At 42.6% G+C, this 25,958-nt stretch overlaps 1 protein-coding gene across 23 annotated transcripts in view; it reads left to right on the plus strand.

The window, feature by feature from the left end:
* Window positions 1-25,958, plus strand: part of Esrrg (estrogen related receptor gamma) — a 630,688-nt gene that overhangs the window by 162,648 nt on the left and 442,082 nt on the right. For all 23 annotated transcript variants that reach the window (XM_076548161.1, XM_076548174.1, XM_076548169.1 and 20 more), the window contains one exon: window positions 23,908-23,995. The gene's annotated coding sequence lies outside the window, so the exon portion shown is untranslated. The remainder of the gene's footprint in view (window positions 1-23,907; window positions 23,996-25,958) is intronic.

The following is a 25,958-nucleotide window of genomic DNA, read 5'->3' on the forward strand; positions in this document are numbered from 1 at the left end:
ATGGGACAGCTTTTTAGGATGAGGCAACCAATGCGGGACTTTGCAGGCTAAACTTGTAGCCTTGAGATGTTTGTTCACACCCTTTTCTATGCCGTGCTCACAAATGGGGACACGTTCTTAAACCTTCACAGATAAGGACATTTTAGGCACTTAGCTCTATTAACTTCTGTCCTCTTGGTGTGAAGACAGAGAAGAAGCCACAGAAGTTTAAAGGCTCTCAGTGTTCCCAGATGGGAATAATTGGTCAGGTGACCAGTCCTGAGTGACATTTAAGGCTCCCGCTGAGGTTCCCAGGTGACAGCATGCTGCCCTTCTGCAGGAAAGCAACTGCTTCCAGGTTTTTTCAACTCCCTTTCACTCATCACCCTTCCTTCCTTCCTTCCTTCCTTCCTTCCTTCCTTCCTTCCTTCCTTCCTTCCTTCCTTCCTTCTTCTTTTTTTTTTCTTCAAGATATCAAGTAATCCAGACTGGCCTCAAACTCACCATGTAGCTGAGGGAAACTCTTGAGTTTCTGATCCTCTTACCTCCACTCACCAACAGCTGGGCTCACGAGCATTATCTCTGTGCCTAATTTGCACGGTGTGGACATTAAACCCAGGGCTCCATACATACTAGGCAAGAACTCTACCAACTGAGCTGCCTCATCAGCCTTGTAGTGGTTGCTTTTGTGTCACTGTGACTACATACGAGATGGAGACATCTTACGGGGGTGCAGGCTCATTTGGTTCAGAGGTCAGGGGATACAGTTCCTCATGGCAGTGGCAACGTGGCACGGTAGCTTGTTCAGTAGCAGTGGCCACTCCCGAAAGTGGCTTTTCTTATGGTACCAGCCAGGGAGCACAAAGGGAGTGAGAAGCAGGCTGGGATAGAACACTCTAGAGCCCATAGAGACACCCTTGCTCTAGCCATGCCTCCCTCCCCAAAGGTTCCAGAACCTCCTAAAACAGTACTGTTAATGAAATGGCCACACATGGGAGCCTCTCATGGTTATTTTACATCAAAATTGTGGCAAAGTCTTTCTATTCCTTTGTGTGAGAAATAGAACAAAGCTTTAAAAATTAGACCTTCTGTTAGAGTTGGGAGAAAGGGGAAGGGAGTTTGTCTGGTTTATATAAACTACCCAGCTATTATTCAGGAACCGTCATCCCAAATTTTTCTAGGCAAAAATAATTGCAGTAGTGATCTGCTCACTAGATCCCTACTCAGTAATTCTTTTAAAGTGAATAATCTGTAGTAAAGATTATGCTGCGATTTATTTTGTGTGCCTGTGTACGTGTGTGTGTGTTTTCTTTTTTGGCCAAATGGTTTTCAATAGCAATTACTGAAGTGTCGATGACCTTCTCGTTCGATGGAATTAAAAAACTTAAATGAAGTTTTGCTAGTATCAGTCTCTGCTGTCATACAGGTAATTGAGAAGAAGATGTATGCTACAACAATGCCACCTATGGTTAGTTGCTTTTCTTTGAAGCAAGGTAGAATTTTGTTTCAACCAAGAGCAGCCTAAAATAAAGTCTGGTAAGTGTGTTAGCACCCCTTTTCCAGTGGTACAAAGACCTAAACAAATAGGAAGGTTGAGGACTTCCCTTGTAACTACTTGGGGAAAGCCAATAACCAGCTTTAAAAACCAGTTCGTCACAGGAGATAATAGATGTATTATGTGTTTTCTGAGAGTTCACAGCTTCCTCTTGTTTTCTGTATTGTGTCCTTTGATGATTTTTTTTCCTTTTTCTTAGATTAAATTTTCAGTCTTTTCCTTTATGGCTTACTTTTTAGCTATTGTAAGAATACTATTCTTTTGATGAGTGGAAAGTCATAAAAATATTCATTAGTATTGTCTGGGTTTAGAAGTTTGTTCTTTACAGCTTCCTGGGAGGCCTTAATTTGTTGTTGTGTGGAGAGCTGGGAGGGAGTTCTTTAAGATTATTCAGCTGTCCAGGAACCGTTTACTGAAGAGTTTGTCTTTTCCTCACAGCTATGGGATTTCTTTTGTAGATATATAGTTTCCATGTGGTATGGTCCTGATGCTAGAGCCCTCTGTGGTTCTATTGATCCAGCAGTCTCTCAGTGGATAATAATAACAACATTGAGTCAAACAATAGCTTTATGGTATATTTCCCTTTCTGATGTCAGCAGAACAACAAACAAATAAAAGCAATTCATTCATATGGAAGAGTGCAGGAGAGCTGTGGTATCCATGATGATGGTGACTAGTGACTCAGGGGTGTGCTATCTAGTGAGAAAGCAAGAATGACCAGAGAGGAGCCCAGACGGCTGTATTAGGGTTGTCTAAAGGGACAGAACTGACTGACTGACTGACTGTAGTATGTATGTATGTATGTATGTTTGTGTATATGTACTAAAAGGGGATTCATTAGTATGGCTTACAGACTATGGTCTAAGTAGTCCAGCAATGCTGTCCCTCAAAGGAAAGACCAAGAATCAAGCAGTTGTTCAGTCCATGAGAACTGGATGTCTCAACAGTCCCAATCTGGTGCTGGAGTCCTAGAAAATTCCTAGAGAGCTGCTGGTCTTCCATCCCTAATGGAATCCCAAAGGAGTAGGTTCTAATACCAATGAAGGAATGCCTCAGCATCAGGATAGATGAACTTAGCAGCGAGAGTGAGGGGCAAGCAGGCAAAGATCAAATCTTCTTTTTCCATGTCCTTTTATGTGAGCTGCCATCAGAAGGTGTGACCCAGGTTTAGGGTGGTTCCTCCAACATAATGATCAGGTGTGCTCAGCTGCGTGGGTTTTAGCTGATAACAGATATAGCCAAGTTGCCAACTCACAACTGTAGAGTGCTATCTTTCAGTAATAAAGAACCCCAGAGTATTTTAAGTGTGGATTTGTGTGATAAAACTACTAAGGAAATCAAAGACTAGTACTTGCATATTAAAGGGGGCATTCACTTCAGAGGAATGGGCTGGATATGAGTCCAGATGCCCTACATATGAGTTTGTGCTGGAGCAGTAAGCCTTGTTTACATTGGGAGCACAGGAAACATCTTTGAATTCCTACATTTCATATAGAACTTATGTGGTGTATGGTTGCTTTTCAGTTTTACTAAGGCAAAAGGAAAGTACACTGTCCACATCTATATGTTATAAAAATGTCATAAAAAATGCAAGAAGGTCCTGGAATATTTTCTTTTCTATGTACTGAATACTTTTTGAAGGTTCTCTTTCTAATTTAAGTTGGCCCACATCCCCACCCATGTGCTTATGTAATGTTAAGGCAAACTGATAAAATATAATACAGCTGAAATCCTGACTGCAGGAGTGACTAGTGATAAGGATGTGACAACTTACTTAAATATTCTTGGCTTCAATCTAATCTGTAAAGTAAGGATATCCCTCAGGAATATTTTGTGAGGATTAACATGTAGCAGGCTCTTATACAGGGTACCTTGCCCATTTTATAATCATTTCACCTACCAGGACCTCTAAGCTTGTGTATAAATACAGTTCTATGTATTCATTACTTTTCCAGTTTCTGTGGCCGAGTACTTGAAAGAAGCAACCTAGAAGTTGGTGTCTTTTGCCCAAGGTTGGGAAAAGATGCCATGTATCATGGAGTGGAAGGCATGATGTTAGCAGCATGATAGAGCTGACTACATTGTGTCTGTAGTCAGGAAGCAGAGAGCTGACCAGAAAGAGAGCCAGACTACAACTTCAAACTGATCTCCTGTGACCCATGATCCTCTAGCAAGTTTCCATCTCTTAAAAAATATCCAAAATAGTGCCACCAGCTGGGGACTAGTTCACAGCTACGAGCCCATGAGGGACATTTCACATCCCAACCCCGATGGGCCTGATGTGCATACAACTTTTAATTTTGTTCTTGAAAGTGCATGACTAACATGTATCCTGGTTAGTTATGACCAGCCTAAAGTCATCTGAGAGATGAGTTGTCTAGATTGGTCTGGGAGCACATAGGTGAGGGACTGTCTTGACTGCCAGTTGATAAGGGAGAGCCCAGCAGACTGTGGGTGACACCATCTGAAGGTAGGTGGTCCGGGGCTATAAGAAAGCTGAGTATAAGACTTTGAGAGAGCCAGCAAGCTGGAAGCGGCCTCCATGCTTCCTGTTACACTCTCTTACTTGTGAGGTGAGTTCTCCAGGTAGAGGTGATGTTGTGTGCAATGGCAAGCAGGCTTGCATTTGAGTTCCCACTCAAGTTTTTGCCCTGGCTTCCCTTAGCAATGAATGCACTGTAACGTAACCATAAGCCAAATAAGGATGGATTGTGATGTAAGCATAGCCAAATAAATCCTCTCTTCCACAATGTTGCTTTTAGACAGAATATTTTATTACAGTAACAAAGATGAAACTAGGAAAAAAAAGTTTCTTAAAACAATTTTTTTTTTTCGAGACAGGGTTTCTCTGTATGGCTTTGCGCCTTTCCTAGAACTCACTCTGTAGACCAGGCTGGCCTCGAATTCACAGAGATCTGCCTGCCTCTGCCTCCCAAGTGCTGGGATTAAAGGTGTGCGCCGCCGCCGCTGCCACCCGACTCTTAAAACTATTTTTAAATCTCATGCTTTTTTATTTTTTAAACTGGCTTCTTGGAAGAAACAAATTTAAGATTATAATTTTAGTAGGCAAATTTGTTGCACCTTGGAATTGATAACAGTTTGATCATTAAATTGATAATGACTCCTGATATATAGTCTTCTCAATAATTCAGAGGGTTAAAGTTTTGTTAAGAGCAGATAACCAGGCATGAGCAGGAAAGCTGTAGAGTGAATGGGGAGCATTCGTGTTCTCATTGTTTGGAGTTTGGTGTAGGAAGCAAAAGGAAAGAAGAGAAGGAGGTGGGAATTAGAAAGGAAGATGGGGCCCAAATAATCATAAAATAAGTTTTAGTTTCATCTTGATGTTTCCGTGGAGAAGATAACATTGAATTGAAATTGGGTATAGAGAAAACTGAGGGTGTGGTTTCTAGTTCATGTTTTCTAGAATATTCTAGAAAGGCCAAAGGAAGTGAGACTGTAGGTGAGTGTCTGAGACAGGAAGCTTCCCAGGAGGCTGTCCAGGTTGGTGACGAGCTGCTATGGACTTGGGAGGCTGAGGTACTGGCAATAGGCTGCATGTCCTTGTGAGAATGAGTTCTCAGGACCGAGCGTCCAGAAGATTGTGTTGTACTCTAGTGGACACGTCAGGATTAGGACCTTCACTAGAAGATACGAATGTTATCGGACTACTTTCAGCAGAGGGATGATGCTATTTGGCATGTTTTCTAAAAGTCACTCTTTAAAAATGGATTGGAGCAGACATATTACAAAGGGAGAGATAGATATGACTAATAAGCATATGAAACATGTCAACAACATCAGTTATCAAGGAAAGGTGAATTAAACTACAGTAAGGGAGCATTTCATACAGAAATACTAAACTGGAAAGAAACATTAACAATAAAATTCCTGCTGACAGTAATCAAATGTATAATAATGGAACATGATCTGAGTTTAAATCGTGTGTGTGTGTGTGTGTGTGTGTGTGGTGTGTGATCACACAAATATTTGAAAAGCAGTTAGTTTATATGAAATCAAAATTTCTACCCTATCATCTAACAATTCTACTCTTATATATTTGCCCATGAAAGCATTGGTCCATGAAAACTTGAACAACGTGTTCATAGCATATTTATTGATATAAGTAAAACTATGCAATAATCTTAAGTGCTCATTAGCAACTACTGAGCAAACTATGGCATTTTGATAGAATGGAATGCAGTAGAATGTTCTAAGCTACCTTCATTGACACTGATGAGTACCATAAATGTTTTATGGAAAACGAAACCAGATATTACCTCTACCCCCTCAAAACAACAACAACAATAAAAAACAAACAAAACAAAAAAACACTGTATTCTCATTCTTGTAAATTACTAAAATATGACAAAGGAAGCTTTGGTAATTGAAACTGGTATTTTCATCTGTCAGGAGATTGACTAGACCATGTCATAAGGCAACTTCTAGAGCAGTGCTTTTCAACCTTTCTGATGCTGTGACCCTTTAATACAGTTCCTCATGTTGTGCTGACCTCCAACCATAAAATTATTTTTGTTGCTACTTTATAACTGTAATTTTGATACTGTTAAGAATTGTAAATATCTGTGTCTTCTGATGGTCTTAGGGTGACCCCTAGGAAAGGGTCATTGGACACCCAAAGAGGCTGTGCCCAACATGTTGACAACCATTGTACTAGAGTGATAATAATGTCCTCTACTTGATTGCGGTGGTTTGAAGAATTTTGAATTTGTTGCCAGGTGGTAGTGGTGCACACCTTTGCTCCCAGCACTCAGGAGGCAAAGGCAGGTGGACCTCTGTGAGTTTGAGGCCAGCCTGGTCTACAAAACAAGTTCTAGGACAGCCAGAGCTGTTACACAGAGAAATCCTGTTTCAGAAAAAAAGAATTATGAATTTGTAAAAAAAAAAAAAACTATCAAATTTTACACCTTACTTGTGTATGTACATGCATGTGTTTGATGTGTGTGTGTGTGTGTGTGTGTATGGATTTGTGTGGGTGCACATGTTTGTGACAGCCAGAGGTCACTGTTGGCTGTCTTCCTTAGTTGTTCTCCACTTTGATTTTTGGGACAGGGTTTCCCACTGAACCCAGAACTCACTGTTCTGGGTAGGCTGGACTGCCAGAAATCCCGGGTGATGTGCTTGTCTTAGCTTCCCTGGAGGGGTGGTTATGGCCTCACCCCGTTTTATGTGGGCATTGCAAATCTGAACCCAAATCCTCTTGCTGGCATGACAGGCAGTTTACTGACTAAGCCATCTTCTGAGCCCTAAATTTTAAACTTTAAAATTGATACATCCTATTGTAAGCAGTGATTCATAAATTTACTAGCAACTGAATGTTGTCATTTTTAAAAGTGAAAGGTAGGAGAGGGCAAACATGGAAACAAAGATGCCAGTATAGTGGCCTAGAGGAGGAATGATGGTGACATGGGCCAGGATGGGAAGGAGAAACAGATGAAACCTGGCCATCTAGTTAGAGATGACTGAATTGCTAGAGAACGATAGAGGAAGAGTGGATATTGTCCCTGATGTTTTTGTCCAAGCTACCAGAAGATGGAAAATACCGGAAGTGGAGGTAGGTGTGGCTAAAAGATATAAACCAGAGTCATTTTTATAAATATTTGAGATTCATATTAGTTATGCAAATGAGTGTTCTCAGAAGGCAGATGAATGAGTTCTGAGCTCATAGAAGATATGTCAGTTGGAGTCAAAGTTTTGGGAGCTAGTAGGTATTCAAATTTTACAAAGAGTAGCTGTGACCATGCAGGCAGGGAGTATTGAAACATAAAAGGGATTTAGCATTTTAGTACTTATGCATAATGGAATGAGAAACAATCAACACAGAAGATGGGGGACTCAATTCAGCAAGGAATCAACTGAGCCTAAGCAAGACTTCTTGCCCCTACAGCCACATTTGTTCATTGTTTAGAACTTTTGATCACAGTGATCCGGTGTTTCTGTAGCCAGTGTATAAATATTACCCACAGGAATGTATATATATATATATATATATATATATATATATATATATATATATATATATATATAATTTCAAGACTTACAGAATTCTAAGGTTTCATTTATTTTTTAAAATTGTTCCTTGACTGAAAGCCTGTGACAGATACATGATGGTCATTCAGTTGACAAAGCATTGCCCACAACCCCTCTTATTGCACAGTTTTATGATGTCTTATGAAAGACTTGGCCATTTTTCTGTTATCTGTGGCTGACTGCTGGACACGGCACAGGCTAGCTCTGCCTGTTCCAGTTAATTTTCTTGAGGCTGGGACTGAATCATCAATAAATAGCAAAGGTAAGGCAGGGAAGGCCTGTTTTGGCTTATGCTCAAGAGGATGCAATGCATCATGGTCAGAAAGGCATGGCAATTGGAGTGAGAGGCTGCTAGTTGTTCTGCAACCACTCAGGAAGTACAAAAATGAAGAGGAAGTTAAGATGAGCAATAATGCCTCAAGGCCCACCCCCAGTGAACCACTTCCTCCAGCAGGGCTGCCTCCTGGAGGTGTACAGTCTGCTCAAAAGGCACCAACGACTAGGGTGCCAGCATCTGAGCCCGCGGAGAACATTTCACTTTCCAACCATCATGTGTGATGACGTTATTTCCAATGCAGCATCATAGGTTGCATTTCTGAGGACATATCAAGAGATTCAAATTTCAGTTGAATCCTGCTCCAGGTACTACTGACGGTGGAATCAGATGAATTCCCCAGCTCCCACATACTCAAACAAACTCACACCGAGATGGGATGTCTTTCTTCTCTGCCTGCCAGCTGGCAAGTGTCTTAATTGAGGAAGTGTATGCATGGACAGAGGTCATAGTCATGTGTACACAATAGCCTTGATGATCCAAGGCATGCATTTTATATACCTTTAGAGCCTGATTGCATCACTAGAATATGGTTTATGATCTTTGACAAATCTTGTATAAAATCCTTTTGTTTACACATGCTCAGATCCAGTCATGAGGAGCTTTTGGATGTTATCTGTTGAAAATAACACATTCATTCTGCTTTTGCTTCTCTTGAAGGGCCAAGATCCATCATATTAAATTAGGCATCAAGAATAGGAACAGGGACTGAGAAATGGCTCAGTAATTAAGGGCCCTTGCTGAGCTTATGAAGGACCTGGGTTCCATTCTCAGCACCCACATGGCAGCTTACAACAACCTGTAACTCCAATTTCAGGGGATCTGCTGCCCTCTTTTGACTTCTGTGGGTGCTGCAGGCATGAGGTACATAAATGCATGCATACAAAACACTCATGCACAAAGTAAAAATGAATAAATCCTTTAAAAAAAGAACTGGGAAGAAAGGTGCTATGTCTAGGGCACACAGTGAACCTGAACAAACTTGGTTTTGCTGGCTCTAGTTCAGAGATAGTTGGGTGTTTTCACAGAGCATTCTGGAAAAGGATCACTAAGAATGTGTGAACGTGTTTTCAGTGGAACAGGGTTGTATTATAGTTTCAAATGCATTTCATTATGTCAAGATATTACTTCCGCATTTAAAAAAAAAGCATGTAGTTTTTCAGTTAAAATGCTGATGAAACTAGTGTAAAGTTTATTTCCTTTAGAAGTTTTAAAGATTTGTATTTTTTATTCTTTTATTTGTTATGGGTATGGGTGTGAGTGTTCCTGCCACAGCACATGGGTGGGAGTCAGAGGATGGCCCTTGGGAGTGAGTTTTCCCAAATCACCTTTGGGTTCTGGGGACGAAACTCAGATTATCAGGCTTACACCATGAGGGCCTTACTTGATAAGGCATCTCACCAGCCCTTGTCTCATAATTGAAAACATAGTGAAATGAGATATCATGATGCAATGTGTCTTATAAACTAATGAACTGGGGTGACTATGAGCTGATATCCTGATATCAAAGGATAATAGCTCTCTTTCACTTTCTCTCCCTCTTTCTCTCTCCAGTGGAGAAATAGGAAGGAAAATGTGGTCCATAGAAAATCTAAAGGAATGCTAGTATAATATGGCATTTGGCTTGCTTTTATCTTATGTAGACTATTTGATAATTTTCATTGTCTTCCAAATGAATAAATGATAGCAAACCTTAGTGTGTGTGTGTGTGTGTGTGTGTGTGTGTGTGTGTGTGTGTGTGTGTGTGTGTATGTGTGTGTGTGTGTGTGTGTGTGCCCTATGTGTGTGTGTAACCTGAGAGGCTAGAAGAGAGCATTGGATCCCCTGCAGCTGGAGTCATAGGTGGTTTTGAGTTGCCTGATTTGAGTGCTATAAACTGAAATCAGTCCTCTGGAGGTACAGAAAGTATTCTCAATTGCTGAGGCATCTCTCCATCCCCAAAATGTGCTGGGTATTTGAAAATAGTACGTGAGAATATTTGAGCTAAAATTTGTGTGATTTTAAGATTTATTTACAGTCTTCCTGTCTGATAAGTGAAGTGTTGCCTGCAAAGTTCTGTGATTTATGATGACATCATGTCCTTTCAGAGATAATGCTGTTATGTCACAGAACCTGAAGTGGGGAAGTCAAACAGGCACCGGGATAATTATGGGTCTGAAAGATTGCCTGTTAGTTCAAAGGGAAGCAACCTGGGTTAAGAGGGAAGTTCATGTCCAGGCAGAGGGGCCAGGGAAGAAGAAAGAGAAGCAACTCCTAGGAATATATGGTCATTGGCACAAGCAGAATTTTACCCTCAGCATTTTCCTACCATGCTTTGGGAAGTACAAAAAATAATAATAATGAAAGAATGGGGGGGAGCTAGGGAGGCTTTAAACTTTGCACTATTGCATTCCTAAGAAAGGCTTTGGAAAATGGGGCTGGGGGGGGGCACATAAATGGCAGCAGCTGCAGCCATGCAGAGGCAACTGCTCAGCATATGTACGTGCAGTTGGAAAATCATTGTCTTGCAGAGAATGCTCGAAATTGGTCCCTAATGGCCTTGGTTTTTGTCATATGGTCTTGATTATAAGGCTAAAATTGCATTGCCATGCCTTTAGTGTGAACGAGATGGATGGATAATTACTACGTGCCCTGAATACCTTTCTGCATGGGGGAACTAGGACATCCTCTGGCCACGGTAGCGACCATTTCCACTGACTGTCAGAAAAGCTTTGCGAGGCCAATTCATCACCATCCTGGTGGGGAGAAATGGAATCGGGCCTTCTTTAGTTGAGTGTCCACGCTTCCCATTTATATGCATGTGCAAATTGTAGACACACTGAAGTGGCCAATGGGAGTGCCATGAGGTAGTATGTTAAAGTAGCAGGGGCGTTCCTGGAGATGAGAGGTCTGAAATGGAAAAGCTAGATCTCTAGAAAGTGGCCTACTCCTGGTGTCATCTGTGGGCTTTGATTGCTGCTGAAGCAGTGAGGAGGAGCCAGGGGTTCACTCTGAGATGGTGCAGGAAGTTTAAAATTATCACCAACGGGAGCTGTCAAATAAGAAAGGCCCGAGGATCGGTGATTTCAGATAATGAGCAAGAAACAGGGGTTGGGAAGATGATTCGATGTTTAGACACACTACCCGTGGCTTGTGTTGGTTTCCAGCATCTACATAGGGTGGTTCACAGCTGCCTTCAGCTTGTGATTTCAGTTCTAGGAGATCTAACACCCTCTTCTGGACTCCATAGGGACTGAGCATGGATATGGTGCACATATGTACATACTTGTAGGCATTCGTACATGCACAAAAAATAAAAATAAGTAACTCATAGAAATGAGAGAGAGAGAAGTAGGTTTTCAGTGTGTGAATATTGCTTTTAACAGACTTTAATCCTTCAGTAGCCTCCAGGAGCCTCTTAAAAGGTGACATAATGATACTAACAAAATGTCTGCTGCTGCTGTGCTACTGATAAATTTTATGGCCCTTTAGGAGTGGTTCTCACCATCCCTGTTGGTGTGAGCCTCAGGAGAGGGAGATAAGAGAAATAAGAAGAAACCTAGTGCTTTGCCAGAGGTGAGGGGCCTACCCTGGGATCCCTGACCATGAGCACACACCTCCTTTATCATGGGACATTTATGACGGGCCTACCTTGCAGGGAGGTCACTTCCTTTTGCCATGTAGCCCTTTGCAGAGTATGTACAGTTGGGGTTGGGGGGGGGCAGTATTATTCCTCACTGAACCTTGAACATGGAGACCAGGACCAAAGGGAAAAGCAGATTCCACTTTCCTGAAGAATTAGTCTAATCGGAGAATGACGTGGATCCGAGAGAGAGTCTGCATCAGACATCAGCCTAGGAAGCTTTGTGATTGTGATATGTAATTTCCCACCCAGAGCCCAGTGTGGGTGTTGGAATTGTAGCTCTACACGTCGGCTGGTCAGGTTTGGCCAAGGACATAGCTGTCATGCTAGTCTTACTTGGTTTTGATGCCGTGTCCTGTTTAAGACAGAGTGTAACAAAACATCTAACATCGAGGACAGTATTGGTGAGATGGCTCAGGAGGAAAGGCCACCAACCCTGACAAGTTGAGTTTGAGCTCCAGGACCCACCTACATGGTAGAAGGAGAGAACTGAAAGTTGGTTGTCCTCTGACCTCCCGCATGTGACACAATGTCTACCCCCATCTCAAGTAAATAAATAGAATAATAAAGAAAATTAAAAATGAAAAAAGAAGTTAAGGGTGGATGGTCCTTGGTAAATTAAAGAAAAGGGGTATAAGGAACTGAGCACTATTCATAGGTGGACACGTGTGTGCATGCATGTGTATGTATATGTGTGCATGTATGTGTATGTGTATGAGCATATATATGCCTGTGTATATGCACACATATATACACATGTGTGTGCATATAAATCTGTGTATATATATGCATGTATATATATGTGTGTGTACCTGTGTATGCACATATGTATGCATGCATATATGCACATATATGTGTGTGCACATATATATGCATGTGTGTACTATGCACACACATACATGTATGCAAACACATATATGCACATATGTGTGCATGTATATAAATGTGTGAATGCACATATGGATGTATATGTATATACAGGGTCTGTGTATGTGAATGCACATATATATATATATATATACACGTGTGTATGCATGTATATGTGTGTATGTATATATGCATATGTGTATTCCTGGGCAAAGGGTTTATCAAGGATCAGACACCAGTAATAGTTGGTCTGACATACTTAATGCAAGCCTTTATTTTATCTTATCTACATAGCGATGCAGTTTGGTTACACTCACTATTGTCCTGTATAGTAGTCAAACCCGGGATTCTGGGGCAATCAGACACGAGGGTTATACTATCCTGGTACTGTTTTTAGCTTTCACTGCCATCGAAAGCTGCCAAATTAGTAGCATTTTGTGATTCCCGATTTAGCTCTTAATAAGAAGCAGAGCTAAAAGCAGCCGACCAAGCAGCTGAAGACTCATCACAAGCCAGGAAGATCAATAAGCTAAAAAAAAAGTAGGAAAAGTTTTTGAGTGACAGCTTAAAAATGGAAAATTTAAATATATACCACTGCCTTCTGCTCCATTGTGTGAGGCACGAAGCCCATTTTGGCTGTGTTTTAAGCAGTCAGGAAGGTGATTTATTCGAATCTCCAGGTTTGTGTTTGTGTTCTGTGCTGTAAACTATGCCCAAAGCTATATATCTGCAGGAGGTGTTCATACCAGGAGTGTTGCCTGAGCCTACCATGGCTAGTATTGTTCCAAGTGTAGTTTATTGGGCTATAAATAGGAACATCAGTATTGACACTTGCTGCATGATCTAAGCCCCTGAATAACTTGTGTGTGATGCCTTTGAGCCACAGAATGGGAAGGGCTGAGTGTCCATTCAAGGCACAGTGTCCAGCCAAGGGGTATAGTAAGAGGAATTCATGACTCGGTTTTAAACAGTCTCACTTCCCATGACCACTAACTTTAAACTTTATCTCATGGTCAGCATCCTGAGAAAGTCTACTTCTGATCTTTGAGCATGTGAAGATTCCATACATTAAAATCACACATATAAGAGGCTAGAGAAATGGCTTAGCAGTTAAGAGCACAGGCTGTTCTTCCAGAGAGCCTGGGTTCGATTCTCAGCATCCACATGGAGGCTCACCACTGTCTCTAATTCCAGTTCTAAGGGATCCTATGCCCTCTTCTGGCCTCTATGAACATTGCATGCATATGGTGCGTAGACATACACATAAAATAAGAACAAATAAATCTCTAAGAAATCTTTATGTGAGAGAAGCAAAGATTCTATACATTAAAAATATATACGTGAGAGAAGTGCAAAGTTAGGATGAATAATAGGAATACCTTGGGAATGTTTCTACTTCCTGAAGTTGGACACTCTTAGCATCCTCCCTGATTTTATCCTGAAGCATTTATTTTGTGGGCATTGGATGCACTTTTCTTGGATGTGTTCCTGTCTAATTTGTGTAACATGATGAATATCTTCAATAACTGTGTAAAATAGTTCATGTTGTAAATAATAATTGTTGCCTGGAATAATGGGAGGTGGGGGGCAGTTTCTGACTGGGCTTGAGCACACGTTTCATCTTCATGTTCAAACCATGGCTTCACGTTGGTAGGAAGTTTGTTGTTATTATTGACTCTTCTAGACCTTTTTTTTGAGGATTGATTCCTGCATGGTGGTTGATGTTACCATATTCAAGGAAGCTTAATTTCCTTTGTTGAAAATCAAGGCAGTATTTCAAGACTCTCCAAATTTCATCCGATCTCCTTCATTAAAGGCAATAAACAATGAACAGGCTCTTTCTTAAATTTTACGTTAGAAATCAGAGGCAGACCGATACATAAATCACGAGTGTGTTAATTTATGGAGGGGTTCCTAACGAGGCACTGTGAAGGCTGATGAGATTTTCAGCGGAGTTCCTAGGTCGTGAGCGGTGGAAGGGAACAGTCCTACCTGCTAGGCCGTTCCTTCTTTTCCTCAGCATGTGGTAGTTGGGTGGCAGCTTCATGGCAGACACTGTCCTACCCTCTGGGTGACTCTATTTGTCCCTTAATATTCATGGAGATGGAGAGCTCTCTGGACACCCAAATCCCGAGATCCTCAAATGCTGTATAAAATGGCACGCTATCGTCTATGGCTTACATGTTAAATATGGCTTGACTATGACGGAAATTCTCTTATGACAGGAAGTCTGAGCGAGCGTGTCAGTACAGTGTTGTTTCTGAGCACTTTGGGTGTGGGGTGGGTTGAATCCACAGTTGTGAAACCCCGGGAACAAAGGGACAGGTAGCTAGAGTAAACACAATATGTCTTTATCCTAAGGACATTGTCGGGCTGCATCCGTTTGGGGAGATAATTCTAATGTTATGAAAAAAGTTTATTTCCTCTGGAGTGAGCAAAGAAAAATCAAATACATCATGTGAGGCCAAATGTATTTTCTTTTCTTTTCTTTCTTTTTTCTTTCTTTTTTATGTGTGTTGGGGTTTTCTTGCACGTATGCCTGTGCGAGAATGCTGGATCCCCTAGAAATGGAGTTACAGAGAGTTGTGAGCTGCCATGTGGGTGCTGGGAATTGAACCTGGGTCCTTTGGAAGAACGGCCGGTTCTCTTATCCACTGAGCCATCTCTTCAGTGACCAAATGTACTTCCATTGCCTGGTGTCTTCTTTCTGTGTGTTATTGAATGTGGTACAGAGTTCACTGCCATGCTGACGAGTCCATGGAATTTCTTTGCATATGTCACTCAAATATCTTAATCTCAGGGACTTATTCGGTGGTGACAAAAGGGAGTGAAATCCAGGTGACACGGAAGGAGGGACAGTGCCATAGGCTTCATCAAATACAAACCTAGACATACCTGAGAATGGAAACCTCAGACAAGGAATTTCCTCCATCAGATGGCCTGTGGGCATTGTCTTCATTGCTAATGGATGCAGGAGGACCAGCCCTCCGTGGACAGTGCCATCCCAGGGCACACAGGCCTTGGCTCCCCCATGGACAGTGCCATCCCAGGACACGCGGGCCTTGGCCTTCCATGGACAGTGTCATCTCAAGGCATGCAGGCCTTGGCCTCCCATGGACAGTGCCATCTCAAGGCATGCAGGCCTTGGCCTCCCATGGACAGTGCCATCTCAAGGCATGCAGGCCTTGGCCCTCCATGGACAGTGCCATCCCAGGGCACACAGGCCTGGGCTAGATGAGAAGGGTGGCTGAACAAATGAGAGAGCATTCTAGTGGGCAGCATTCCTCTGTGGTTTCCACTTCAGTTTCTGCTGAAGTTGAGCCCATAATGGATACCTTGTCTGCCCCCAAGTATGACAGAGTTCCATAAGGAGCCCAGAGGACTTTAAGCAATGCTCCCAGATAGTCTAGGACACAGTGGCAGAGGGATGGCAGGGAACCAGGGACCTGGGAAATCTAGGACATTTTTTCTTTCCGTTATTCTTTGTTGCCCCTTTTATGAGTTAAAATACACAGCTTCGGTCTGAAAAGAAGCTAAAATCCTTATGTAAAGAGCTTGTAAATAGACGCCCACTTGTACCATCTGCTTTTCTAACACAAGTGATTAAGCTTCTGAGCTATGATTGTTAAAATTTTAAAAACACAACAACCCAAAACACCTCCAAATAGATGCCTTATGCAAGCTTATGGGGTGTGTGTGCACATATGACGTCTTGTAGAGTAAATAACATGGAAAGGTTGAGAGAAGCTTTTTAATTTCCTTCCCTCCCTCCCCACCACTTTCTCTTTCTCTCCTCTCACCCTCCCCACTTTTCTCCCTTTTCCCTCCTACCTCTCTCTCTTCCCTCCTTCCATTGTGAGTGTTATGGAAATGTATGGTTTATGCACTTGAAATATGCTACCGAGTCTACATTTTCAAAAACCTGGAGAGCCCTTATTTTTACATTCATTATTATTTTTGCCCTTGATAAAGAAACACGAATGCTCAAATGCATGTGTGCACCTGTGCACATGGAGAGGGTGTCTTAGTTCCTTCTAGAATATATTAAAGGACCTGGGCTATTGGAAATTATGAATTCATACTCTTCATCCATAATGACTGAGGAAAGTCAGGTCAGAGGGAAATTAAGTATGTTAAGAGCTCTCCTTTTAATTGTATAATATCGATACTGCCTTTGTAGTTAATTTCCTTGACAAGTTTTGGAGCATATGGTTTGGATCCCTCATCCATTGCTAACGTGGAAATGACTCTAAATTGGGACATTTCATGTAGGTGACATCGCTGGAGGGAAAAAAAGAATAAGCATCACCCTGGACTGCAGGACTATGGAAATACCTTGGTGTCCTAGCTGGTCACTATTGGAGTGGACACCATATATGGAGGACCTCAAGTCAGATCAAATCTGTAGGTGAGGAAGCAGTATCAGATCGGGCCTGTGGGTCCCAGTTCCCCAGCCATATCCAGTCATAACCAGTCATAACCAGTCCTTACCCATAGATCTGTCATATCTACTGGGGGAGGAAAAACCAGCTAGGGAGAGTGTTTAGTTCTGGCTATGGCAGTTCAGGTGTCAAAGAGACCTCCATGTGATAATCTACGCCCCGACATGATGATCAGTTTGATGGGGTCTGGCCATCCTTGTGGCCCATACCAGGTGCTGACCACACTGGTCCAGATGAGTCATTAGGCGCCTTGGTTCCCTGGACCTCAGTCATGTTGCTTTTTCTGCACATGGATTTTTCACAAATCCTGGGATATACATACTCCCTCCTACATGCTAAACATGTCTTCTCCCACGGATCTGTACCCCCAGACCTGACTATGTTAGACAACATCTCTCAAATTCTTCAACACAACGCTCAGCTCTCAGCTGACTAATTGAACTGATGGTGTAGGCCTGGTCTCCACTGTCAAGAGCTAAGGGTTTTGTAGGAGATTCCAACTGCTCTGTTCTAATAGAGAGAGTCCTGCAGATATCCCCGAGACTCAGTTCTGTGCACTAGAAACAGAATCAAGCCTGTGGGTGGGTGATGATGCAAACCTGTGATTTATTGGTTCTGTTCACTTCCAAGTTTATGGGAGGCCACAAACTTCAGAATTTTTTAAAACTAGCAACTCAGGCAGTGCTCTCTTAGAGAGTGATGCTGTCTAATTAAGTAACCATAATGAATGGTCCCAGGGAGAAGGTCTCTGAGTTTTCTCATGATGGTAGTGAGTGAGCTTTTCTTGGGGTAGGGGTGGGGGTGGGGTGGGGTGATGACAATTGTTCATTTTTTCCTGAACTGCTCCCCTCCCTCCCCCCAAAAGTCCCCCCAAAATCAGAGTTAGGACTTACTTGACACGCTGCTTCTTGAACAGACAGGCTAACAGTCAGTGTCCTAGAACAAAGTCCACTAATTGAATTTCATCCACCAGGCTGAAATCTAGCAGCCACAGAAGACTCAGAACACTGGCTGGGTTTTTTTTTTTTTTTTTTTTTTTCTTAGCTTGGAGTCTAAAGTCATTTTTTAAATGTGAGTGATGCAATTTCTTGTATCTTTCATTTAAAATGCTACTTGGTAAACAGCGGCGCAGATTAGTGTATTTGTAATTTAAATGAAGACCATACATCAAGCCAGAGTCTGCAAAGAAAGGAGAAGTTTGGGGAATGATTCATGCCCCCTCTCTGTGTGATCTACTGTAGAAAATAAATAGGTGAGGGAAAGCCGGAAAGAAAGGATCTGTGGATTTGGGGAGACAGAAGCTGAACTGTCTCTAGAAGTCCCTCCCAATAGCTAAATCTTTGTTTTCTTCAAGCACACTAATAAATTCTTCCTAATTCATTTTTTATTTTCTCTCGGGGTCTGCTTGCTGATTTGCTTCAACAAAGGAAGCATCATGTTACACCTTTTAAATAATTGATGGTTCTCAATCCAAGCCAGCTTCAAGGAAATTCTGAAAATAGGTACCGATTGAGCAGATGCCTCCTTCCTCTCCACATTCCCTCCTTAGCACTCTCTGCTCTTAATGTTTGTTTAATAAAACCACATTCCCCTCCCCCTTTTTCTAACCTCCTGATGGAGCGATAATGCTGCCCACCACACGGGTTTGGGCATTACCTGGTACTTGGCGTCTCTCATTTGTTTCATGTCATTCCGCTTTGTTAAAGATTACAGGGAGCTGTTTGTTGTGAGTGGAAGTAATAAAGAGCTCTTAATTAATCAGCAGAAATAATTAGCAAAAATGTTATGTCATCTTCAGCACCAGAGACGGCTTGTTGTGAATATAAAAGGGAAAAAACGGGCTTAAAGTTGTCCTCAGGAACCTGCAGTGTAATGTTCACAAGGACCACGCTGCCCTGAAAGCTGGGCCGGCTGTGACCTTGCCCATCTCCAGCAAGTTCTGGAAGGTTTCAAGAAAGTGAGGTGATCTATGTTTTCCCCCAAGGGTGAGAAAAGGTTTTCATTTTGCCTCCCTATGGTTATCCCTATGCTATCCCTTGTGGTTGTTCAAGGTTTGGTAAAGCCATGCTGGCTTTTAGGCCTCTGTGGTTGGTGACCTTAGTCTGGTCCACAGAGGTTCTAGTTTCCCCTCATGACTGTGTAAACCAGACTGCCTTCCAGGGTCTTATCTCCATTGCTTGTAGCATGATGGCTCTGGGCTCGCTCGCGCGCTCTCTCTCTCTCTCTCTCTCTTTCTCTCTCTCTCATCCTTCCCCCTCTGTCTCTCTGTCTCTCTGTCTCTCTCTGTCTCTCTGTCTCTCTCTGTCTCTGTCTCTGTCTCTGTCTCTCTCTCTCACACACACACACACACACACACACACACACTCACACACACGCCTCTGATAGTTAGCAGTGGCCTTCTACTTTCCAGGACATGAGAAGCCGTGCTCTATTTGACTTAGGATGCTCAAAGGGTCCTAATCTGTGTGAAAAGAAGGTAAACTCTCCATCCTGTTCCTTCTCATCATTTTTCTTAGTCATTTAGTAGGTTTTTTTTTTCCTACCTAGATGCTTTCCTTCTTCGTTCCTGTCTTCCTACAATTCAGAGACAAAGTGGAAGAGGAATGTTCAGCTCAGTGTTAGACTTGGGAATTTTGCCTGAGTTATTGAAAAAAATCGCATACTTTGAAAATACTCCTCTGTCTTCATTCACAAGAAAGCTTTCTCTGTTGGAAACTGCACCAAGTCATTTGCCTACGTTGTTGAAATGGGGAGGGGGCAGTTATTGAGAAGGCTGACTCCAGAATACCGAGTGTGAATTCACACTGAGGGGAGTTTCCTGCTTCATCCATCATGGGATAAGGATGTATCTAAGGTAAATAGTATTACCCACTTCAAAACTAGCTTAGTTCCTCACCATTCTAGTCTATTCCAGTTTTCCCTTGTTAAGAAGTTTCCTGGGAGACACTGAAGTCCTTTTTGCTGTCTCTTTTCCCAGCAAACAGTAGTTCCTGCACATAACCTGCATTCACTGGTATTGCCTCTTCCTGTGGCCTTTATGGAACCGGCCCCTTCCAAATCCTCAAGAAGCTAACCCTGTTCAGTCAGACCCACGTGAACAGTGCCTGACAGGAATACGGGAAGCAGAGCCTCTGCTCCAGGTCTCTCTGTCTCCCTCTGCCCTCAGGTGACGTGCAGAGGGGCAGAGGAACAGCACCCACGTCCTCCCAGAGCACATTTGCTTGTGCTGTCCACTTCACGGTCTTGACGGCACACGAATTTCCAGCAAGCAGAGCCAGACTTTACCTGAGTGCAAGTAGGTTCCAAGGCTACGTGGTGTGGTGAGCTAGACTTAACAGGGGGTTTTCCCTGAGGAGAGGTGTGTTGTCTATGACTATGATGCTGTGATGTCAGGACTATGATGTACTCAGTGGTTTCTCTCTCTTTCTTGGTGTGTCCATTCCTTAACACGGACTAGGGACTCAGTACCAACTTTTGCCCTCTGGAGGTGAAGAGGTACTTCCCTTTCAAAGGAAGTGCCTGTAAAATGCAGAGGCTCCTGCAAGGGGTGGTTTAGGGGCGGTGGCTTTGTGGCAATTTACATTCACATAGGATGCAAAAATATTCTGTGGGCTAGGGAGGCAATTCGTGATGCTTGCTCCCAACTGGAGTGGAGTGGTGTTATTCATGCTGTAAGTGATGTGAAAGATGTCCCCTGTACAATATACATCCAAGCCACTGCATTTATGAGTGTGGGTTCCTGGAATGATGTCTTTGTTGTCAGCTCATACATCCATCCTCAAATAGTTAACAGGATGTAAGCAACTTCCAGTTTATAAAACTGTGTTCCCATCTGTATTTTTTATTCATTTGGGATTCGTGAAACCAGGTACAATGAATAGTAGTGGGTGTTCTAGGTTACCCACAGAAATCCTCTCACTCAATTTTCCTTGTCCTTTTTGAGACACGGTAACATGTAGCTCAGCTGGCCTTGAATTTGCTGTGTAGCTGAGGATGACCTTGAACTTCTGGTCCTCTTGTCTCCACCTTCTTAATACTAGAATTACAGCTGTGTACCACCATGCCCAGTTTGTGTGGTACTGGGAATGGAGCCCAGAGCTTCTTGTATGTTAGGCAAGTACTCTACTCATTGAGCTATGCTCCGAGCCTGTGTAACTGAACTTCTGAAGATTGCTTCGAGGGCCTTACGGTTTCCACTATTCATATATATATATATATATATATATATATATATATATATATATATATATATATATAGAGAGAGAGAGAGAGAGAGAGAGAAAACTTGTCCATCTTGGTTACTTATTATTCCTAAACCAGGATTTATTTTTTGGGGAAATTGGACTACATTTTATTAAGTTGCCATGGTAGAAGAAATAGAAATTTCTTCCACATGTCTTTCTAGCCATCATCTTCTCTCACCTAGGGACCTTGGGTCCCTGGAATCTGAGAACTGATTCCCAAAGCCATCATTATAATATGAGTGTTTTGAATTTTCACTAATCTCATATGGGACCTGACAAATAATATGCTTTGTTGTTTTCAACAACTTTAAAATTTCTATCAGCATAATGATGTTTTTATGCATGTATATAATGTTCTTTGATCATACTCAAGGACCCATTACCCTGTTTTGTCCTTCACTCTCTCTTCTTCCTCCTTGTAAATAGTCCCTGTTCTAGACAAGTAGTGCATTTTATTTAAATAATTAAAATATTGTTTCTATTATCATTATTATCATGTGTGTGTTTGTGAGTGTGTGTGTGTGTGTGTGTGTGTGTGAGTGAGAGAGAGAGAGAGAGAGAGAGAGAGAGAGAGAGAGAGAGAGAGGTGGGAGGAGAGGGAGAGGGAGAGATACAGAGAGAGGGAGAGAGAGAGAGAGAGAGAGAGAGAGAGAGAGAGAGAGAGAGAGAGAGAGAGAGAGAGAGATGAGTGTATGTGTGTGGGCATGAGGCAGCTTTGTCCAGTTGCTTCTGCCCTGCCCTTATGTACACTCTGGTTACCAGGCTTGTGTGACAAGTGTCTGTACCCATGAGCCATCTCACTGCCCTGAGTAACACATTGTCAATGTCACCTGAGCACTGCCGTCATGTTGGTCACAGCCATGGGCACCGTGTTCCGACAGCAACATGAACCGCACAGCTCAGCACCTGCGCCCTGGCCCCTCTATCCCTCAGCTTTCTTTAAACAACACAAACCCAAGTGAGCTTCCCCGGGCTTCTAGCTCTGCAGTGCCGTTTGGGTGGGATCTTTCCTAATGTTTCTTTACACTCACACAAATTACAGCTTTTCAACAGGCCTCCTGTGCTCACAATCCTGGAGAATAAACAGGGTTGGCTTTTTCCATTTGTGTTTTCCTGCCTCCTGGCTCATTCTTGAGTGTACTGCAAACACTCTGGTTTTCTCTGCCAAGCAGCCTCCTTTCTTGACTCGATTCCCTGTCAAATACCAACCCACACCAGACCTCTTCCTCCTCTCTGGTCCCAGTTGATCTTCAGCTCACATTCTACCCACAAGTTCCTTTCAGAATTACACCTCTGTTTTCCAGTACCCCAATATTTCTCAAAGCAAATAAAATATGCTTCCATTTGGGTATTTTCATAGCCTCGAGGTATTAAGGAGGCGCTTGAAGCATCAGTCTTGGTCATTTGTCATGCATTGTCATTTTAACTCTATCCTTGTCATGCAGGTCTGAGGCAGGGGTTGTGCTGGATGGGTTGGGGGGAGGACTTTGTGCCTAAAGGGTGTCCCAGTGAACAGACTTAGCAGTTTTCTGAAGGTTAATGCAGACATCTCCTTGAAATGCTCCCCGCTAAAGTCCACAATTAGCAAGTTTATGCCTCCAAAGAGTATCATGGAAAATGGGCTGGTGCTATCTGCCTATTTAATTGTCCCACATCTTTTACATAGATTGTTGTACCAGGCCAAATATCCAACAAGTTATTAGGAGCATCCAGTTACCTGTGGGTTGTGAGCTTTACTGTGTTTCTTCCCGGGGGTGTAAGTCTGCATCACCGTGCTCAGAACACCTCTTGTATATAATAGTAATGATGGGAAGTGTCAAACTTCATATTTCAAAATTGGAAAAATACAAGACAGTTAGTAAGGCTGGACCTCACAGCTTCCTTTGATGGATATACTTGTAGAAACAACTTTTGTTCACTTTTGGTGAAAACCCACTGAGAAGTTACTTTGCAAACGTGTACCTTTCTGTCCATTCCCAAATAAGAAACAAAGCCCTCATGTGCAGAGAAATGCAGGCAATTTTCAGACTGGTGTCAAGTGAGTCTGTTGATCCTGAAAGAATGTTTTTGTTTTTGTTTTCTTCCAAAGGCTACACACGGTGTTGTAATGGGAAATGCTTTGAAACCCTTACTGGTGCATTCAGTAAAAATCAGAGAGGAATGGGCCGGGCGTTGGTGGCGCACGCCTTTAATCCCAGCACTCGGGAGGCAGAGCCAGGCGGATCTCTGTGAGTTCGAGGCCAGCCTGGGCTACCAAGTGAGCTCCAGGAAAGGCGCAAAGCTACACAGAGAAACCCTGTCTCGAAAAACAAAACAAAAAACAAAACAAACAAACAAAAAAAAAAATCAGAGAGGAATGGAAGATTAATAAATTCAAGAAAGCTGAAAAGATGCCGGGCGGTGGTGGCGCACGCCTTTAATCCCAGCACTCGGGAGGCAGAGCCAGGCGGATCTCTGTGAGTTCGAGGCCAGCCTGGGCTACCAAGTGAGTTCCAGGAAAAGGCGCAAAGCTACACAGAGAAACCCTGTCTCAAAAAAACCAAAAAAAAAAAAAAAAAAAGAAAGCTGAAAAGAAAAGAAAACTTAAAATTAAAGACTATTCCTTGGTTGGGGGGCTATTACAGCCCTGAGTGTATATATAGGGAAATCAGAGACTTGCTAAAGGCTCAGAATACTATCATAGCTATTAATGTGTGCTCAACTCTATTGCCTGGGGGATTTTATTAAATGCAGTGGCCAAGAGAATGACCTCACCTTTTCTTTTCTTTTTTTCCTCTTCTGGGTTGGATCCTTGCTTGTATCACATAAATGAATAGAGCTATTTGCTGGTTCATCAATGAAACGACCTTAGATGGCGAAGATGTAAGGAAAGCACCCTACACTAACACTGTTGCAGTTTGAAAGGTAAGCTCCTCCCCATGAGACTTGGAGATGCCAATGTTCTCTTAAGATCTGTGTGACATCATGCCCCCAATACACACGCGAGGGTCAAGGAGCCCATCGATATCTCTGTCTATTACATTGTGTTGTGTCGGTGAGAATTCATTTATAACCAATGATACAGTCAACAAAAAAATCTGAGGTTTTCCTTGTTTAGTCTTTTAGAATGCAAAAGCATTATTATTATTATTATTATTATTATTATTATTATTTAAATAGGCATGGTTTGACTGTGTAGCTTTGTCTCACTCTGAAGTCTTGGCTGGCCTGGAACACCCTATGTAGATCAGGCTGGCCTCAAACTCACAGAGCTCTGCTCTGCCTCTGCCTCCCAAGTGCTGGGATTATAAGTGTGCATCACTATTGTCTGATCCCAAAGCCGCATTATTGAATGCTCTCCAGGGCTTCATTTTGTTGCATGTGCTAGTGGAAGATGTCATGTGTGGTTGGGGTCATGAGGCTCCTTGCCCAAGCTGTGCCCTTGTTGCACTGAGATTAGTTATGCTGACTATAAAATGTGGTTGTCAAGGTCAGCCCATTTCTGAGTTCTGTATGTTGGTGGAGTACAGAGTATAAAATAGTACTTTTCTGTGCATCTTGTGCTGTGCTTATGACAGGCAAAGCTCTCTGATGATTCTAGCTTCCATAAATAGAATTACAAACTCATTATCTACTGAATGCTCTGTTATTTCCAGGGATAAATGTTGAGTTTATTTTGCTGCATTTTTCAAAGGAAAACTATAGATTTCCATAGAGAACTATAGGTCACCATCCATTACTCTGCTGGTATTCTGGGCGCAGCGTCTTTACTTGGACCTATGAACCACACAGAGGTGATTGTCACAGGAGGCTTGTGGGGATGGGGGAGGGCCGGGCTTCTTTCAGAGTCTCCCATATAGGGGGAGCCCAGGCAGCAGCAGTGGCATGCCTACTGAGCATGTGCAGTATGGCCTGCTATAGGCCTGCTTGTGCCGAAATGAATGCTCTCTCTGCCCCCCCCCCCCAAGCCCGTTCTTCTCCATGGTGTTTGCTCCAGAGCCTTCTGGAGTGTGGCAGGCCTCTGAACATAGGCAACAGGTTTTGGCTTCAGTGTGAAAATGGCACTTTCAAAGCAGCATTCCTTTCACATGGGACCTGAACTGTTTCTTTACGTTGTGGGAGTGGGAAAACACATTTCAGTTCTAGAAGTGGAGAGGAATCACGGTGGCCTTAGCTTTGTTGTCTCAGGTCAAACCCCTAAAAAGGAGTTCTGGCCCCAAACCCTTCAGTCCTATGAGTCTGGGGGATGATATGTTGCTTGTAGTAGGATCCCTTTTATTCCAAATGTTGTTTGCACTTAAATCTACTTGTCTGGAAGGTATTGTTTCAGAAAACCTGAGTGTGCTTCAAATTCATGCTTGCTGTGCTCCTGCAAAAAGGGCCAATTATTTGCACATTAAAAGTAGGCTGGCTTTTATAAAGTATTTATCACAAGATTGCTTTAAGTAACAGTTCTCTTAGAGATTTTTTTTTTAAAATAAGACTTGATTTGAAAAAACATTAGTGGCTCCTCTCCTGACTTTTGGACAACACATCTACTTTAATGTGAGGCCGATTAAAGGGTAGAAATCGTGGAATGAGTTTGTAAGTGGACTGTATAGTAATGAATGGTGTGTGTGTGCGTGTGTCTGTGTGTCTGTGTGTGCACAGATGGATTTTCCATGTTTGCTGCCTGTGTGGAGGCCAGAGGTGAATGTTGGCAATCTTCTCCAGTCACTGTTCAACCTTATTTTTGAATACGGGGGATCCTCCTGTCTCCATGCCCCCATGACTAAGGCCTCAAGCACCTGATGTTTTACATTTGTGCTGGTGACGCAAACCCAAGTCTTCATGCTTGGGCAGCTATCTCTTTCCTCACCGAACCATCTCATCGGCCCGGGAATTAAAT

The sequence above is a fragment of the Peromyscus maniculatus genome, chromosome 11 (genome assembly GCF_049852395.1).
Source record: "Peromyscus maniculatus bairdii isolate BWxNUB_F1_BW_parent chromosome 11, HU_Pman_BW_mat_3.1, whole genome shotgun sequence".
NCBI classification, from domain to species: Eukaryota; Metazoa; Chordata; class Mammalia; order Rodentia; family Cricetidae; genus Peromyscus; species Peromyscus maniculatus.